Here is a 20,064-nt window from a genome sequence, read left to right on the forward strand (position 1 = left end):
ACCCCTTACTGCTACCCCCTTTTTTTTCCTCATGCTTGAAAAAGTGTGTATCGTTCGTGCAGGAAACCCCCCTCCCATCCTCCATCTTCAACTCCTTCTTCACACTCATTCTCCTGATTGAGGCGAGCCAGTTTGGTGATTCAGGAACACACACACACACACACACACACACACACACACAGACACAGACACAGACACAGACACGCGCACGCACCGCACACAGAGGTCTACATGTGACAAGCAACAATGACTGTTAGCTAAGGGAGAAGAGGGGGGAGCAGCAGCTTCTTGGATGGCCTGATTGGAGCATAAACAGCAGCCCAGGAAGTGCTGAAGTAAGAGAGAGAAAAGGGGGAGGGAGGGAGGGAGCAAGGGCGAGTGTGCAGATCTGCCGGGAGAGAGCAAAAAGTTTGGGAGTGCGACGGAGTTAGTTTGTGTCACTCTGGTTCTCCTGTCAGGACCTTTTCTGAGCAAGCAAAGAAAGGTGAGTAGCTGCATCTAGAAGAACACACACACACACACACGCACACGCACACGCACACACACACACATACACATGGATGCTCACTCATACGTGAGGACAAACAACACCCATTTCTCTTCCCTCTGTGGATTCAAACTGAACGGCAAAACATTCTTGCATGACTTGAGAAAAAGGCTTCTCGTTATCATTGCACACAATGTCATTTTCAATTCCACAGGGCTTACACAGTGTTTCTTAACGTGTGTGTTGGTTGCTGATGGCTTTCCCCCCCGGCTCTGCTTGTTTTGCATAGCAAGTTTTTTGTGGTGCCTTGAATTGCAGCCAGCTATTCAGTGTGTGTGAAGCAACAGAAGAGACTAGGACCATCTAATGTGTGTGTGTGTGGCTGTGTCTAATTAAGCTAATGGGGGGGGAGACGAGTGGTGAGGGTCAGACCATGAGAGGCTGAACTTGAAAACATCACGGTCACTCGCACAAAACAACATGACTCAGATTCAGCTGCTCTACGGAGGTTCTCCTCGTCTGTTTGATCAACAAAAGGGAGATTCAGAGGCATCAGAGGAGAGACTGATTTGAGATCAGTTCACTCTACATTTACCCATGTATGGTGCTGTTTGCTTTCTGGATGAAACGGATAAATGTTCCCACTGGGGAGATGCTGAGTTCCTCCTCTGAAAGTGAACATCAACGTCAATTTGCACATTTTAAGACTCTCGGATCACATGGATTCCCAGGCATTAAGCATTTGTAAACAGTGATGGCTTTTCTCTAAGTGCTATGCCTCTCAGTTGCTGCTATTTGACTGCAAATAAAAAAGCATTTTAGGTCTTAAGAGGGCCATCTTCCTGTCTGGAGCTCTCCAATACCACAGGGAAGTTTTTCCATTATTGAGTAGATTTACATCTGGAAAGGACTGGCCTCCTCGAGTGGAAAAAACAACGATAATTTCAGAGGCGTCCACATAGGAAACTCACATCATGTCAAACTGTGCTTTTTAACACCATTAACATGTTTTCTAAAGGCTGCGTTTGCCACCGTAGGTTACAAACGGATTAGCATTGTTTCCACAACATGCCATTTGTTGCATTGTGTACCTGTCAGGTGTTCAGTGGTGTGTGTGATTTGCTGTCTCTTACAGCAATGAGTACATCAACACCAGCTCCCCCGCTGTAGGGAGGGAGTAAACAGGTCGCCTCGTCACAAAGACAAATGATCTTGCACCCTTGTGTCCCTTTCCAGAGCCCCCGGACCTCATCTTTCATCACCCGTTCTGCGCTCTGACAGCCTCAGACGGCCTCTCATAAGTTTCCTCTGTGGCTTTGCTGATGTAGCACGGTGTCAACTTCTCCCCAGACCAAAGGTTATTAACTCTGAGGCTCTGCTTTGACTGCCAGTCTAACTCAGCCCGGCTATTTGTCTAAACGGTAGCATATGAGGTGATTCTGGCACAGGGAAAAAAGCACACAGTAGCTTGTGTTTGTCTGACACCATTATGAGACCTGATTACCTTTCTACGCGGCTTCCTTGCATCACATAACAGATCATGTGTGGATGTGAGCAGGAGATCAAGCGCTAACCTGGGCCATATGTATTAGCTGATGCGAATCTGCGAGGTTTGATGGCTGCCACGGGACATTGAGCTGGCTGGAAACACACCTGGACCAGTGGCATGTGGCCGAGTAGTGCTAAGAGAGGAGGAGGGGGGGGGGGGGGGGGGGGGGTTGACCAGGTGTTTCTCCTGAGAGCTGTCTGCACTGTCATCCCTCATCGGGCCCCCGGCCAACTCGTGCCACGTCTCATTGAGCTTCAGGAGTTTGATCAAACCTCCTTAGAGCTTTCCAGCTCGTAGTGGAAGTTGAAATACGGGTTATGAAAAGTTCCCACTGCAAAAGGCTCTTAAAAAGTGCATTTGTTGCTGAAAATAGATTCAGAAAGGGTTAAACTGATGGCTATTAATGCATATTTCGCTTTAGAGTCATATATTGAACTCAGATTACACAAAAAGGTGACGGACAAGTATTTAGTGTCTCTACTGGGACATGTCTCCATGCTTTAATGTTCAAAAAGCTCTTTATTTCAGCATATGCATATTTCACTTTTGCATTAAAACAATATTAAAGTATATAAAAGACCAATTTTTCATAATATTTAGAAGAGTGAAAAGTCTTTGGTCATGGATTTTTCGTCCCGGAAAGGGATGTTGATAGTTTTAAATCTCATAATGGCTGAAACTGTGGAAGATGTACCAATAAGTAGAACTTATAATAAGAACTTTAGTCAACAAACTACCATTGTGAAGGTCAAAATTACCCTTTAAGCTCATTACAATTTGGTAAACTGACCATTTAAAGCAAAACCACTGCTGATTTCTTCAATCCCAACCACGGTAATTACTTTTAATATTGATATAACCCTCCACAGGGTCACCTTTCACAATGTAGGACAGGACAGTGCTTTGTTTCAACAGTTCTGTTCAATAAGCTTGTAAGATTCTTCCTGAATGATCTTCTCAATTAGCTGCTAATAACTGATCCCGTCCTCGAGGAAGACTTACAGCAGCTTAGACAAGAAAATGTCCTGATGGCCAAAAACAACTTATAGAGGTGGAGATGATTGCAAGGTGTAATCAGACTAAATCTCTGTCACGCTAATTGACTTCTACTCCGTGTAAATTGACCTCATTTTGAGCTAAATCGTTTTCTGGGTAACAGTTGGGGAGACTCTTTGAAAATCTTACATTTCTGCCATAGTGGTTAGAAAGTATAGTATATAACAGCTTATCTAAAGGTCCTGCACCAAACTGACACCAAAGAACACGTCCCGACAGAACGTCGCTTCACGTCGCCTCACGTCGCCTCACGTCTCCTGCGTCTTGGCCATGTGTCACACTGGAACACACCGCAAAGACTTCAGCCGACGGCCAAGTAGCACGTACGAACTGCGCATGCGTGAGTGGCAATAACTCTCCTTACCAGCAGGTGGCGGTAGTGTGTATTCGTCATTCAAAAGAGGCAACAACCGGAAGACAGACTGCGTGATACACCGAGAGAAGAAGAACAGACTGCGTGATATAAACAAACAAATAGCGTGTGCGTTCCATGTTCACTCTACAGCGAGAAGCTCACGGGGCTTTCCCCAACCTGTGTCGAGAGCTGGAGTTAAATGAAATCTCAGATGTGCTTTCTTAATAGTTTGTTTGGGTCCCTCACTTCCGTTTCGCTTCTCATGCACTGATTCACTAGCTGAACAGCCAATCAGAGTGATTTCTTTGGCCGACGGCCTTTAGCCGACAGCCTCATGTTGAATCGGCGGCGGAAGGTGTCGGCACGGCCGAAAAGACACAACGGTGCGGGACACACCAAGACACACCAATCTGAGTAGGGCGACACAACGCTTATCGACGGCCAAAATCGGCTTGGTGTGTAAGGGACTTTAGCAGCCTTTAAAGTCCTGGAAGATAAGACATTTCTATTACTCACATTTGGGTTTAAATGCCTTTGTCAGCCACTAATGTCAACCTGAGAAATCTAAAGCATGCACTAATAAATTCAGCTTCAAATAAAGATTGTAGGATGCAAGAAAAGATCTCTCCTGCAGAGTAGAGGAGGCAGTGGTGATCTTTTTCTGTCCGTGCTGTTGGGCGATGGCTTATATCAGACCTCACATTTGCTGCAGTGGATGCTGGAGGCTTTGCTGTGACAAGGATAATCCACGGAGGAAAATCATGCTTCCTGTCGTGACGTCGGCGCTGCTGGAGCGAATGGAACATTTGCCAAGACATGAAATTAGATTTCCTTTTTTTTTTATACAGTAGGCCTCACTGCGGGAGAGCCTGCTGGAAACATCTCTTTAGGTTGAACTACAGTAAGTCAACTGTTAAACATCTGGTCTTAAAAGTGTATTGTAATGCAGGAATATGTCCTCGTTCTTGTGGAAATAATCTACTTAGATGACAATCACTATTTCATCTTTTTCCTCACTATTTACTCCCTTTGGAGGCTCAACAATGAATTGCATTTGGGATCATTCACAGCTACATGTAAGTGGCTGCTAGGAAGAGATGTACAAATTGCCCAAATCTTAACATTTCTATATCTTGCCATCTATCCATCCCTCCAAAAAGCTTACTTGCTACCTAGCAATCAGCATATTGGTGACCCTCGTAATTTAAATAGTCATTATTTAACACATGGTTAAACTTGCAGTGTGGACTGTGTCTAACGTTCAGACAGTGATAGTAATTATAAAAACATTGTTGACATGGGCAGACAGGATGCTTTCATACAGCAAGCATCTCCTCATCTGCATACATTCCCAAATGTGCAAAGTTTGGCTAAACTAATCACATATTGGTAATCGAAATAGGTCGTTTTCCTCCTGAAGAAGTTGCTTTAGTTAACAGTACATTTAAAAGCTGTTCCTTTGGCAGATAAATGATGATAAAGCTTTGCAAAGTAACAGCAATTACGCTCTAACTGGAAGAACCAACACTTAATAAGGCCATGTGGAGGATTTGTTTGACCCTGGCACTCATAAGGAGGGGGGGTAAGACAAATGTTACCCACACACAGGCTCAGTCCTGACACTCTTCAGTCGCCATTAACCCCCCCAGCTCTTTTCTCTCTGTGTAAACACACCTCGGTCCACTCCTGAAGGCATTTGGTTTGACGGGGTTCCTCCCACTTCACACAGGAACGTCCCCGGCCTGTTTGTGTCCTCTGACAGACGAGCTTTGTGCACACATGAGCAGGAGTTGGATGTTTTTGTCCGTACGTCTACAGCCGTCTCAGCACATCGATCACGAGGTGAAACGAGACTGTCAGGCCTGTCCAACTCTTTGACTAAAGCTCCCGAGGTTTCCTGTCCTCTCAAAGTAATGAAGCAGAAGTTTAAATTTGAGTATTAAATCTGCCTAATCCCAATAAATATGGATGAGCCTTCTGTGCTCGACCCTATTTAACAACCCTTTTTCCTTACATTCTTACGCTCTCTATGGACCAAATTGACCGCTTGCTAATGAGTCATTGTCGTGGCATGATTTTGTAATTACTCCCCTGCCTGACAAACTCTCATTTAGCCACACTTGAGATTATAAAAGTCTGAAAATCTTCTGCAAAGCCTGGGACACAGGATGTTTTCGTTCAAGCCGAGCTATTCTAGGAACAGCAGATACCTGAGTTGAAGTTTTTGAGGAAATCTGTCGTCTACATGCTGTGTTTAAAGAACTGCTTCCTGCTCTGACTGATAAATAGACTCAGCCATGTAAACACTGGAAAACCGCCAATATCAAATATAACCATTACAGCGTGAATGTAATGACAGACGTACAGGAGTTTAAGGATATGTGGAGTTATAGGATTAAGGATTATACAAGTGTGACACCTCTAAGATGTTGTTGCATGTGATGGACTCAGCATTTGGTTACAGTGAAGTTGCAAAAGTGTATTTTTTGGGGACTATTTTCTCTCTTGCTCGCTTGAGTTGACGGCACCTGGGTGTTGGATTCACTCACAATAAACTACAGGGCCAACTTTGATGAAGAAAGAAAGAAATGTGTGCAATAGTGGAGCTCTCGTCTGAGTTCTTGGATAGTTTTTGGATAACAATGAAGATCTATGACGCAGAGGAATAAGCTAAACTTTGAAAGTATGTTTTTTGATGCTCTGTGGAAATGTTCAGACTGCTCTCTGTTTGCGCTGATCTACTCCACCCCAGGCTCCCCTCATAGTAATGAAAGCCATCTTGTAAAACCTGACATTTTTAACGATGTAGTAAGTCTTGTACCTTTCTGCTTTCCTCACCTCAGCACCCTGAAGGAGTTTGTGTCAGTGTTATAAAATATGTCCCGATAGTGTGGAAGTTATATTTTGCTGAAATTGTTATAACTCTTAGTTTTTTTTCTCCATTTCCAGTGGTGACAGAGTTCTGGTCTGAGCTTGACTTTGCAACGTTATATTTTAAACTGGCCTTTACAGATTATATCTATATTACGGGGCAGCCATAACAAGCCTGTCATTACATTTCCCATAAATGGGGGGGAAACTATGGCGGGTAATTGGTTTGCTTAGAGTTTCCATTCCCCCAAGAACCCTCTCTGCTCCTACCTTAAAATTCGAGGCCGCAGAACATTCCAAGATTGGTTTTTATAATGGCAGGAAGACGGGGAAACGGCCCCTTTAAAACGCATTCACACACACAGAGATCCGTCGGTCTCTTGTGGCCTTTGTCACCTTTTCTTAGCACTTTGTTTCGAGGTTTCCTTCCCGTCTGGTTTTCCTTTCATAACAGTGTTGTTTCCTCACCGGCAGCGACACAACAATGCCCCGCTTTTATATCAGCTCTCCAAAAAACCTGGAGACCACAGGAGCCAATGGGCTGCCAGGCACATGCTAAAGCCATTAGCCGGTGGTTAGCCTCAGAGGCATCGCAAAATAACCACGTACATAATGAAGCGTGTGTGTGTACATATTAGCATGTGTGTGTGTGCACGTGAAGCCGTGTTGAAATGTGTGTGACGATAATCACACACCGAGGCATTTAATAGCAGGAATGTGCTCAACGTGGTTTGTTCGCGTATTAAGATATCAATTCCTATTTCCCGTCTGTCGGAGCTTCCTGTGATATTAGCCAAGCAGCTCGTCAGGATCTGTTCAGGCAGACAGATCCAGAGGAGGCCTTTTTATTATTAGACTCAGACACGTCCCATTTGGACGCTCAGTCAAGCTCAGACAGTTTGATGGAGGACTCTCTGCGGAGCTGGAGAACGGCTTCATCACTTTCTGGATTTGGTGGTGGTGCATCAATAAAGCATGGGGCCCCATTTAGAGTCAATAGACTTGTGCATGTGCAGCAAGGCGCTATGTACAAACATCTGAAGTATGTTGCAGCTTAGGAGTGTTTTTAATGCTTGAATATTGTCAACAGTTGTGAAAAATGCCCATACAAATTAAATTGACAGAAAAGACATCTGTAATCTTTAAAGAGGACATATAATGCTGATGTTCAGGAAAGGGGAAAATAACCATAATAGGGTCCTTTTTAAAAAAGTTTTAGCAACTGTTGTCTCCTTAAACATCCAGATGACGCAACAACATTATTTGAAATGTTGATATTGGTAATCTGACTCAAAGAAAGTCCAATGTTCACTGTGCTTTAGCTCTGTTTGATTTCAGCGTCTCCTGAGAGGTATATCTGACTGTGAAGCGTCACATTTCTCCTCTATATGTTCCCCAGCTAGTCACTATTTGAACTTGTTTGCCATTTGATGCTGGGCAAGTGATGAACAGTGGGTTTATCGGGGCTTTATTCTTCAAACACACTTCCTGTTGCTGCTGGAAACAGAATTGCAGTGAGTCTCAGAGGAACTGCAGAGTAATTCTCAGTGGATTTGTCACCACAAGCGACTCCTTTCCCATTACTCAAAGTATTATTTTTCACATAAAACAGCAAATTGAAGTTGCTTACTGCCAAGATTAATAATACATTTAATCCAGGGATAAATATGTGTATGAATGTTGGCAGCTGCTAATGAACCATGAGCCATACCAACAACAGACTTCTTGATTGTGTTCGTTCTGTAAACACAGTCAATATTATCCTCCCTATGACTGGCACGGTGAAATAATCTTTCTGCTACATTGAGCTTTTTGTTGTAAACTCTGAACCAAAACATTTCCCCATGTCACTGGAGGATTCTCGAGACTCCCGGGAGTCTTTTCACAAACAACCAGTCAATGCAAGTTTCTACAGAGCAGCTGCATGCTTGTTGACAGCTCTTAGTTTGAGTGTTGCTTCTCTGATTGCCCGCAGAGTTGTTCCCTTTGACCAGAATTTGTCCGAATGATCGTGAGGACATCTGAGAAACGAGTCCATTTTTTTTTAAAGCGTCCGTGCTGCATTGCAGTCGGAGGTCTACATTGGGCTTTTTGAAGCATCTACAGTATCATTTCCACGGGGTTTATGTGTTACACAGTCAGTCCCAGTAAACTGGATTCTGCGCTGCTTTGATCAGGGGTAGAGTCCCCCCGCTAATCCGCTTGAGCGCTGGATGCTTGCCCAGAACACACACACACACACACACACATTCACAAATTGTGATTAAAAAGCAGATGTGAAGGGCGAGCCAAAAATGGTCTGAATAAATCAAGGGAACACTCAGATGTTGGAAACACATGCGCGTGAATTTAGTACCTTTTTTCTGTAAATTAGATGTTGCTTCTGTAGGGAAAGTGATCCCATTACACCCTTTCGATAGCGATTACGAATAGTGCTTGTGCTCTTTATCCATAACAGTTACATTAACGACGTCATGCACCTGGATGTTCACGTCTTTATTCACACCTCGTGGGAAAAATACAGGCATGATCTCCAATCAATATTTTAATTACAGCTGCAGGACACAGACAGGATTAGGAACTGTAAAAGTTCTCCTCTTGCTCCGAGTTTTACTGTAATCTCCGTTTTTTTAAGCGCTAATAAACAGGTGGGATGGATGCATTTTTAGCTGAAAGGGCGTAATGAAAGTGGAGATGGAGAAAGGAGTTTAAGAGAGGAAGGAATAGGGGGAGAAAGAAGGGGTGCTACTCCCTGAATTACATCACTGAAATGCTTCAACACTGATGACATCGTCGCGCTCGCCCTGGGGATGATGTCATTAATAGCCAATCAGAGAGCTCGGGCCCCGGTAGACTCCGGCTAGATCCTGAGGCTAAAAAAAATTATTTTCTCCCCCTCTGCTATTTTTAGACTTGTGTTAAAACAAATGTGTTTCAGACCTACCATGGAGCAAAGGGTAAGCTCCCAAAGAGGACAGGGCAGGGTAAATATAGCCAGAAGGGAATTAGTATTTAACTTAATAGCACTTGAAGGAGCTGCTTTGTTCCTGTCCGATGAATAGACCGCTCTCTATTTGTTCATGGTGGGTACAGACAAAGCACCAATTTCATGCTAGGGAGGTCATGCCGCCGAATTGGCTTTGACTATTGTTTTGAAGGACTGTAAAAGTGTTCCTTATTTAGAGGAAGAAGGATTGACATTGACATTAATTATAGGGGAAAAGCTCTTAATGGACTCGACATTCGACAAGTTTAATTTGCAAGACAGTTTGGACAACCACTAGATTTAAACCTGTCAACTACTACATTTATTTACAACTTTTTGACTTTGGAGACATTTCAATTTGGGCTCTGTTTAGGTCTCGACCAACTTCTGAGGGACATATTTGTGCCTGTAGCTGCTAAATGCTATGTTTAGCAGCTAGTTGCTAACTTTCTGTTGTACTGGGCAGTAGAGGCCATCTGCATATAGAAAGGGATGCTAATATCTATAATAAAGCCCCATCCTAAGAAGTGAGGGGGGCTGCAAGGTCAGGTGCCTTTCCTCTGTCGTTACTTTCACATTACATGTAGTCATTTGATCCATTGTTCATTTCAAACTATTGATTAGAGCAGCTTTTTCAAGTTGTTACTCTCTGTAATAAGGACTCCCGATGCCCTCCCCTTCCTGCTAACGTTTTATAGTGAAGGTCGTTAAGTTAGCATGCTGTGAGTGCTGCAGGGAGAGGGGGGGGGGGGGGGGGTGATTACAGCGCGGAGGCCAATAACTTCACTGGGCAATATGATGCCAGGTAACTATTTTGTGTACACAGTTACATCAATCACTGGCTCTGCTGTGCCGTTAGCATTGTGCCCACACACACACACACACTCCTCACACACCCCGTGATCTGGTCCCTGCTGGCTGTGCAGTATAGCCCCACTGTGGCGAAACTATTAAACTTTGCCGGCACTCGGTATTTCTCCTGCTCTCCCATGGGAAAGCTGCAACATTTCCATTGGTGAAACCACACCGTAATGAAGCTGGTTCCCTTTCTTACTTCCTCTCACCTGCATTCTTGTGATTCCACGAAGGAATATACGCACACCATGTGTTTCAGGTAAAGAGTAGGGTCAGGGGAAGAATGCACTCACACCATTAAAGTTTAAGCATGCATTTCTTGCTCCTTTCTCTGGTTCTTATTCACAAACCCTGCAGCCCCTTCTACATAGATGGATATGCAAATGGCAGATCTGCAGTAGCATCAGAAGTTATCTGAGTCATGTGACCACATTGTTAAAATAAGCCCAGAAAACATTTTAGGTAAGTTTCCTTTTTAGTGTCTCCTGGTCTCCCAGCTGTGTGCGTCACTCTTTAGTGTCCCCTGGTCTCCCAGCTGTGTGCGTCACTTTTTAGTGTCCCCTGGTCTCCCAGCTGTGTGCGTCACTTTTTAGTGTCCCCTGTTCTCCCAGCTGTGTGCGTCACTCTTTAGTGTCCCCTGGTCTCCCAGCTGTGTGCGTCACTCTTTAGTGTCCCCTGGTCTCCCAGCTGTGTGCGTCACTCTTTAGTGTCCCCTGGTCTCCCAGCTGTGTGCGTCACTCTTTAGTGTCCCCTGGTCTCCCAGCTGTGTGCGTCACTCTTTAGTGTCCCCTGGTCTCCCAGCTGTGTGCGTCACTTTTTAGTGTCCCCTGGTCTCCCAGCTGTGTGCGTCACTCTTTAGTGTCCCCTGGTCTCCGTTGTGTTTTGAGCTTCTTGCAGCGTTTGGTTTCTACAGCTTTTAGTAAACGCTGCGCATGTCTCCTCAAGTTGCTGAATGTTCTCTAAACGCTGCATGTGCTGTCAAGTTGCTGAAGATGTTTTTGCCACATTTGTGTTTATTTATTTGCATAGTTTCTGAAGCTGCAGCCAGTTCTCCTAAAGGCCTTGTAGCACGTTTGCACCTGTGGACCACGGTACCCTTTCTGCACCACAGAGCCTCAAAGCTTGGCTCCAGTCCACCCACTGACCCCCACAGCCAACAGGGTTCTCAGATAAAGCCTGGGACAGAGGCTCTTCTGTTCCCAGGATCCTCAGAGTGGCTCCCCCTCCTCAGGGCCCATTTCACATCCCTCCACCACCTGCATCACTTATCAGCTCCAGCAGCACCCACCTCCCCAAAGCTGGGACCGTATGGAGCCACTTAGATCCATCAGCTCTCAGTGATGGACACTTTGAGAGTCCGTTTTTGGTTGTTTGAGCAGTGCATTTTGAAATAATACAGTTTTGTCCTCAAGCCTAATGTCACACAGTGAATAAATGCTGATCTGGTGTTATTTGATTTATTACTTTTAATTTTCCTGAGCTGTTTGGTAGTAATAAGCTTTACGCTGTGCTAGCAAGCAGAGAAGAAGCCAAGAGGAAGAGATACACAGTGCAGGGAACACATGATTGACTGGCTATAAGCTGCTTATCGCTATGAAGACAGTCAATTGCTGCGTAATCACTTTTTAAGAAAGTTGTATAAGGGCAGAAAAAGTCAAAGGCATATTTAAATGCAAGCTGAATGCATAGTGAACGTACTGCAGCAAAGTGGACAAAAGTTGCTTTAATTTGCTAAGTACTCTCAAAAGTGCATTTCCTTGTATATATGACCTAACATGTATCTTCTATCATCTCATTATCACCAGTTAGATTATTCCCCTACTGTTTTAAGACTGTTTGTGCAAAGCAAGCCTTATCTTTTATTTACTGTACTCATGTGTGCTTGTGTTTATGTGTGTGTGTTGATATCACCAGTGCATTTCTGCTGTGTGCACTGCTTTTTTGAACTTGTTGACAGAGGAAACGGATAAGAGATATTATTATCGACAGTTTACGAGAGGCCTGAGAGTGTGACTTTTTCCTCACTTCATGCATTGCCTCGTTGCAATCCCTAGGAGATACTGTATCCTGGAGAGTCTGCAGTTAAAGTCTGCAGGACGATCTGATGTCCACTTATCATCACATGGCCAGAGCTCAGCGGAGAAATGATGGCTCCTCTAGTCGGGAGAAAACTAGCAATGTGGGATTTTGATGGAGTGTCATGCAGCTGCAGGCGTAAGGAAGCAGTCCTCCAAAAATAAAGAGGAAATCAAAGTTTATTAGGTCCACCAAGCCATAACTAGTGAACTGCTGGAGTCTGCATGAAGATTACAGACATCTCTAAGTGGTTGACCAATCACAACAGAGCCGGCCAGCTAACCAATCAGAAAAGAGGTGCTGCAGCACAGGCAGTATGAGAAAAATAAAGAGCTTTTTGAACATTAAAGCAAGGAGACATGTAGAGACACTACATACTGATATACACCTGAACATCAGCAGGAGAGGACTCTTTAAAGTAGAGACACTACATACTGATATACACCTGAACATCAGCAGGAGAGGACTCTTTAAAGTAGAGACACTACATACTGATATACACCTGAACATCAGCAGGAGAGGACTCTTTAAAGTAGAGACACTACATACTGATATACACCTGAACATCAGCAGGAGAGGACTCTTTAAAGTAGAGACACTACATACTGATATACACCTGAACATCAGCAGGAGAGGACTCTTTAAAGTAGAGACACTACATACTGATATACACCTGAACATCAGCAGGAGAGGACTCTTTAAAGTAGAGACACTACATACTGATATACACCTGAATATCAGCAGGAGAGGACTCTTTAAAGTAGAGACTCTACATACTGATATACACCTGAACATCAGCAGGAGAGGACTCTTTAAAGTAGAGACACTACATACTGATATACACCTGAACATCAGCAGGAGAGGACTCTTTAAAGTAGAGACACTACATACTGATATACACCTGAACATCAGCTGGAGAGGACTCTTTAAAGTAGAGACACTACATACTGATATACACCTGAACATCAGCAGGAGAGGACTCTTTAAAGTAGAGACACTACATACTGATATACACCTGAACATCAGCAGGAGAGGACTCTTTAAAGTAGAGACACTACATACTGATATACACCTGAACATCAGCAGGAGAGGACTCTTTAAAGTAGAGACACTACATACTGATATACACCTGAACATCAGCAGGAGAGGACTCTTTAAAGTAGAGAGAATACATACTGATATACACCTGCACATCAGCAGGAGAGGACTCTTTAAAGTAGAGACACTACATACTGATATACACCTGAACATCAGCAGGAGAGGACTCTTTAAAGAAGAGACACTACATACTGATATACACCTGCACATCAGCAGGAAAGGACTCTTTAAAGTAGAGACACTACATACTGATATACACCTGAACATCAGCAGGAGAGGACTCTTTAAAGTAGAGACACTACATACTGATATACACCTGAACATCAGCAGGAGAGGACTCTTTAAAGTAGAGACACTACATACTGATATACACCTGCACATCAGCAGGAGAGGACTCTTTAAAGTAGAGACACTACATACTGATATACACCTGAACATCAGCAGGAGAGGACTCTTTAAAGTAGAGACACTACATACTGATATACACCTGAACATCAGCAGGAGAGGACTCTTTAAAGTAGAGACACTACATACTGATATACACCTGAACATCAGCAGGAGAGGACTCTTTAAAGTAGAGAGAATACATACTGATATACACCTGCACATCAGCAGGAGAGGACTCTTTAAAGTAGAGACACTACATACTGATATACACCTGAACATCAGCAGGAGAGGACTCTTTAAAGAAGAGACACTACATACTGATATACACCTGCACATCAGCAGGAAAGGACTCTTTAAAGTAGAGACACTACATACTGATATACACCTGAACATCAGCAGGAGAGGACTCTTTAAAGTAGAGACACTACATACTGATATACACCTGAACATCAGCAGGAGAGGACTCTTTAAAGTAGAGACACTACATACTGATATACACCTGCACATCAGCAGAATAGGACCCCTTTAAATGAACTAGGAGGAAACAGTTTGTATCCCATTCAGGGTGGATCTCCTCAGGAGGTTGAGGAGTGAATCAAATCCAAAATAAAACGTTTATCTTAGTCAGGGGGGAAGAGGAAGCATGTCCTCCTCCCTTTTGCAGCTGTTCTCAGCATCTCCCCCCCTCCCTCCTCCCTCAGGACGCCACCGGCCTCACTGTTGTCAAGGGAGACCTGCAGACATGTGATCCGCTAGGTTTGCTTACACCTACTTTGGCCACGAGTTAATGAAGTGTACACACTCCTGGGGTTTTCTGGCAAACACATGTGCGGCTCACACACACACACACACACATAATTGCACACTAACAAACACACCGGTTCATTAAGCAGCACTCAGTGTCTCAGTTAATAAACGACCAAGGCAAGATTGAGGATCTTCTTATTTTCTCTTTCACACACTCGCATCATCTCCCCCTGAGCACTGCACATCATGCATCTGCAACAGCACCCCCTGGTGTGGGGAAGATGCAGTGCAACAACTTGTTGGTATAGAGAAGGGAAGCAGGTTGGTTGATTTGCATGAATCCTCTGTGGATGTGTGTGCGTTTTGTTCATTGTGTGTGGGAGGAAACACAGGGATGTTAGCCTCTGCAGACCATTTACATGCACACAAACATATATAACACATTAAAGGAAAGGGAAACTGGGACATTGTATGTATTCAACCTTTATTTTGCAACGTCCCGCTGTCTGTCATGTCTGTTTTGCTATCCCATCCTCTCACCTCAGCAGTGCTACTATTCCCAGCACTGACACCCACACTCCCACACCACACCACACGTCTGTAACTCATATCTGTTGGCCCGCTGCCTGAAAGGTTGGCAGCCATTTTTGTTTACAAGGCTTCACCAGAGCGGAAAGTCTGGACAGGCATGAGGCTACACACATTCCTACAGTGCCGTATCCACGCAGAAACACATGATTTTTAATTGGAAGGTGTGTGTGTGTGTGTGTGTGTGTGTGTGTGTGTGTGTGTGTGTGTGTGTGTGTGTGTGTGTGTGTGTGTGTGTGTGTGTGTGTGTGTGTGTGTGTGTGTGTGTGTGTGTGTGTGTGTGTGTGTGTGTGTGTGTGTGTGTGTGTGTGGTGTGTGTGTGTGTGTGTGTGTGTGTGTGTGTGTGTGTGTGTGTGTGTGTGTGTGTGTGTGTGTGTGTGTGTGTGTGTGTGTGTGTGTGTGTGTGTGTGTGTGTGTGTGTGTGTGTGTGTGTGTGTGTGTGTGTGTGTGTGTGTGTGTGTGTGTGTGTGTGTGTGTGTGTGTGTGTGTGTGTGTGTGTGACAGAGCAGATGTTGTGGTGGTCTCAGATAACGGGTAGGTGGGGACCAGGGTTTATTTACAGTAGCACAGCAGCTGGGACATGTCTCATTAAGTGAGAGAAAGAGGAAGTGAAGAAGAGATTACAAATAAGAGTGGAAGAGGGACATGCGGTCATGTGGTGAGGAGCCAGAAAAATCTGGATAAGATATATACTTTATTTAGATATTTTAATTGTGTTGTCACAAGCAGCATTTTGAAGGTCAATGGACAAGGATTACAACATTACATGTACACACTAATGTATACAGAATAAATTAGAATACTCTCTAATATACCAATCTACTAAAGGGGCAGAAACATATAAGCAAAGTGTACTGTATACATTAAACAATTGTGCACAGTAACTTTTAATTAAAAGTAAAATAATGACATTATACTTGTCAACTTCATATGAATAATTCACAAGTGTTGCTTTATTTTATTCCTGGAGGAGTGGACAGCCAGTGAGGGGACAGTGGAATAACAACAGTGTGTTGACAGCGCTGTAGTTTATAAGTAGGACAGTGTCCCCGAATGGAAATCACAGCTAAGGGTGAATACACTCCAATAACAACTCTGTGTGCACTCTTGGATCAGCAGGTCACATACACACTCAGAGAAAAGGGGAAGAGTGTGTATTTAGCAGCATTTATACACAGCCCATTTGATTGGTTCATTTCAAATGTGCACAACTTCAAATCAAAGTCAAATCCCTCCTATGTATGGGAGGTTTCTCTAATTCTTTTTTTTTGGAGGAATCACTTTTGCACATGGCGTGTTTTTTCCCATTGTGTGCGAATTTCACAAGTGTTGACATGCCTGGAAATTGTAGTTTTTATGGCTTGAACATGCAAAGAGTGAAACAGATCCCTTAGAGAGGAAGTCAAATATTCCCTGCATGCGAGTTTTGGTTAGCTCATGAATGTCTGAGTGAGTGTGTGAATTTGGTGTGAAAAAAATGTGGCTCGGCTGCATTTCGGGGGCACTTTTGGACCTCTGGTGTGAGTTACCTGCACGGAATCACAGCTTATCTGTCGAATCAGCAGGCAGTGACAGGTCGGTGTAGAAGTCTTTGTCTGAAGCTTAAAGCGGGTCACCTCCACACACACACACACACACACACACACACACACACACACACACACACACACACACACACACACACACACACACACACACACACACACACACACACACACACACACACACACACACACACACACACACACACACACACACACACACACTCTCTCTGTCTCTCTCTCTGTCTCTCTCTCTGTCTCTCTCTCTCACTCACTCACTCACTCACTCACTCACTCACTCACTCACTCACTCACTCACTCACTCACTCACTCACTCACTCACTCACACACACACGTGATAAGTGAACAGAATCAGGTGGTTTCTGCCTGACAGGAAGGACGAATGATGACAGAATATAGGCTCTTTCAGGACAAGATGGGGAAATATGTCCACCGTTTTCAGATGTCAAACAACTGAAAAGATTATTTCCTGATTTGTATGTGTTGCTTTCAATTTATGAGACAGCTTAGTTGAATACTTGATTCTCATTGGTCGATTTGGTCCATTTCAGAGGTTGTTAATTCTCACTAACAGACCGCTGGAGGATGAAGGGACTGTGTGCAGTCGTATCAATCGGCAGAAAGAAGTCCGGTCACTTTAACGTCAGCTGTGGACAACAAACATTAGAAAACACAGTGGAATACTACATTGAAATCAGCAACAGAAGAAGAAGATAGACAGGAAGTAAACAGTAGAATAATTAGACGATTATTTTATCCCTCTGGCAGCGTCTCGGTCCAAATGACTCAGTAAACTGGATATTATTGCTCTGTGTAACAAACTTAATATATTCTAATCATATTTAAATAAGATCCTTTTGTACATAGGCTCGGTTCCACATGAACGGATCATCTGATATCCCGATAACTGCGACATAATAAAAACACAGTCAGCTAAACAGTGCTGTTATGTGTCTCTATTCATGGCTGCAGGGTCTGTGAGCCCCGCTTTTATTGCACACAACAGAGCTTTGTGTCCCGCCACATAGTTACGGGACAGTAATAGTAGGGCAGAGTGGGCACAGGGATACATTCCTCCATAAATAAGTGAGAAGCAAACAGCAGGAGGCCCCGGAGTAATGGATTACATGTAACAGGGTAATCAGGGTGCAGAAAAAGGTGCAATACATTTTTTAAGTAACCCTCCCAGCCCTTTTCAACTCACTGAGTCAACACTGGCAGCTGAGAAAGACGTGCTTAAAGAGATGCAATTCACTCGCAGATCCCCTTGTGACACTCTGGTCATTTTTCATGCTGGGAATGCTGACAGAGAGGCAGGTTAAACCACCAGGGTGTGACCGTGGGTTTGGTTTAATTATTGCTGAGGGATAGGAGCACAGGCTGACTGCTGGTTGGTGGTGAAGCTGTGAAGGAGTGTGACACAGAAACACTGACACTTGGCCTAAAGCACCTCAGAGGCATTTCTTTAGGAGTCTTCAGTCCATATTGCATATATGTTTTTGGATTATATAGTGTCAAATGTGCAAGTTAAATGTTCAAACTAAAGGGTAACATCCCAGAGTTCCCAAATATGAACGTAATGGGGCCCGTTTAAGGTTAGTTGTAGGTTTTCCCAATGGCTGTGCAAAGAAAAAGCAACAATCAAACATTGCTGCCGCTATCTTATCTATCAGAAAAAGCAAAGTAACATTTTTAGTACAACTTATACAGCCAAACTCAACATGAGTTCTGGGAGTTGTCGCAAATAGTTCTGGGAAACGTAGTAAATCACTTAATTATGAAGGAGTAGATGAGACGTACTTTTTAGTAACTTCCCAAAGAACTCTTGGCATCGAATGAACATTGCAGATAGCTGTGTAAAGGTGAGCATAGCATGAAGCGAACCCAGTCTAATGACCGGATGCCTGCCTGCTCACTGTGTGCCTGTTGTGCCTGAGAGCACGTGAGCGTCTGAGAGCAGACAAAGTGGGTGGAAGCAGATTTAGTCTCCATGTGTTAGACACCTCCCGTCAGCTGCTGTTTGTTCATGCGCTCACACCGACACTTTCAATTACATGGCCCACAAACTAGACCATTGATCCCCTCACGTTTTCCCGTTAAGGTACACCAATTTGCGCCTTCTTCTTCTCTTCTTCTTGTAACATTTAGATCAGGCCACTTACATCAGCAGCTGCAGATAAATGATCTCATGCAGCCCCCCCCCCCCCGTCCCTGTCCCCCGTCCCTTTCTTCCTTTACATATCGACTACAGATGAGTACATACTGATGTGTTTGCACACTATATGAAGGCGGCGAAGCTTGTTTGCTTTCCGTCAGACGAACTAGACACTGTGCAACAAAGAGCAGAGTGTCCTGTGAGGTACTTAATTGGAAACAACACTGTCTGCAGGACACACACGGGCCATATTCAGGCGTTGAATTATGTTGCTGATTACATTTTTTCAAGGCTTTTCTTGTCATGTGTGCATAGCTACAGTGTCGTTATGACGATGAAACTCTTAGGTCACAGGCTCCTCCAACAGTGCAACACAATAAAACGGATAAAATAGTGCAAGCAAATACAATTTTTGACATGGAACTCGTTATTGTAACAGATTACATTCCTCCCAACCCTGCTTATGACACATTTGGCTGCCTCTGCTGGGCCTCTGTGTGGGGCTAGAGAGTTTGTAGACAGGCCTGATAAAGACTGTGTTTGAGTTTGATTGACACCTGTTAGTCTCCAGTTTGTCAGAGTCTTCTTCTGCTTCCCTCACACACATTTACATGCAGCGTACGACCACTGCAAGGTAGCTTTCTGCTGTCCTGGAATGCAGTTCTAAATCCCCCTCCCCGTCTATACCGGGGCTTCGGGGGGCCGGGCCGGGCCAATCTCAAGCCCCCTTTTTCCACGTGAGCAACGTCTGGAATCTGTAAGCAAGCCGATTCTCCAGCAGCTCCGGCAGTGTGTGTGTGTGTGTGTGTGTGTGTGTGTTGATTCCCAAGTTGCAATGGAGGAGGACATAGCAGATGAAGACAACGATTGTGGGGAAGGTAACAAGCTTTCTGACGTGCCACTCGCACACTCATTCTGATTCGTGATTCTGTCGGCTGAGTGTGATTCGGTTAGCTGTTTGTGAGTTAAAAATAGGTTTGGAAGTACATGAGAGTACTCCGGCTCTGGTGGGGGTTGGTGGGCTTGATTATGACGCACCACCACTTATTTCATTTCTCCGAAAATAGGCCGGCTTTTTGTGTTTTCATAGAAAAAGTCTGCAGGTGAAAACAGAAATCATAGCCCATAGAAGCTGAACCATCTGCAGCTGCTCAGGATTAGTTTCCCCCCCCCCCCCCAAGTTGTTGTTACAGCTACTCCTCTGTGAGTCCTAACACGTCTTTGAGACGCAAACAAGAAATTCCTTTTTCATCTGAGGCTCACAGCATGCTTTTAAAGCTTTTAAAGCTTTC

At 44.2% G+C, this 20,064-nt stretch overlaps 1 protein-coding gene across 13 annotated transcripts in view; it reads left to right on the forward strand.

The window, feature by feature from the left end:
* Positions 1–20,064, forward strand: part of si:ch211-285f17.1 (sickle tail protein homolog) — a 115,148-nt gene that overhangs the window by 46,433 nt on the left and 48,651 nt on the right. Inside the window, exon 1 of one of the 13 annotated variants that reach the window (XM_034149153.1) lies at positions 19,635–19,650. The exons of the other annotated variants lie outside the window; for them this stretch is intronic. The gene's annotated coding sequence lies outside the window, so the exon portion shown is untranslated. Of the gene's footprint in view, positions 1–19,634; positions 19,651–20,064 lie in introns of those variants that run through there. 13 annotated transcript variants of the gene reach the window in all.

The sequence above is a fragment of the Trematomus bernacchii genome, unplaced genomic scaffold (assembly GCF_902827165.1).
Source record: "Trematomus bernacchii unplaced genomic scaffold, fTreBer1.1, whole genome shotgun sequence".
NCBI classification, from domain to species: domain Eukaryota; kingdom Metazoa; phylum Chordata; class Actinopteri; order Perciformes; family Nototheniidae; genus Trematomus; species Trematomus bernacchii.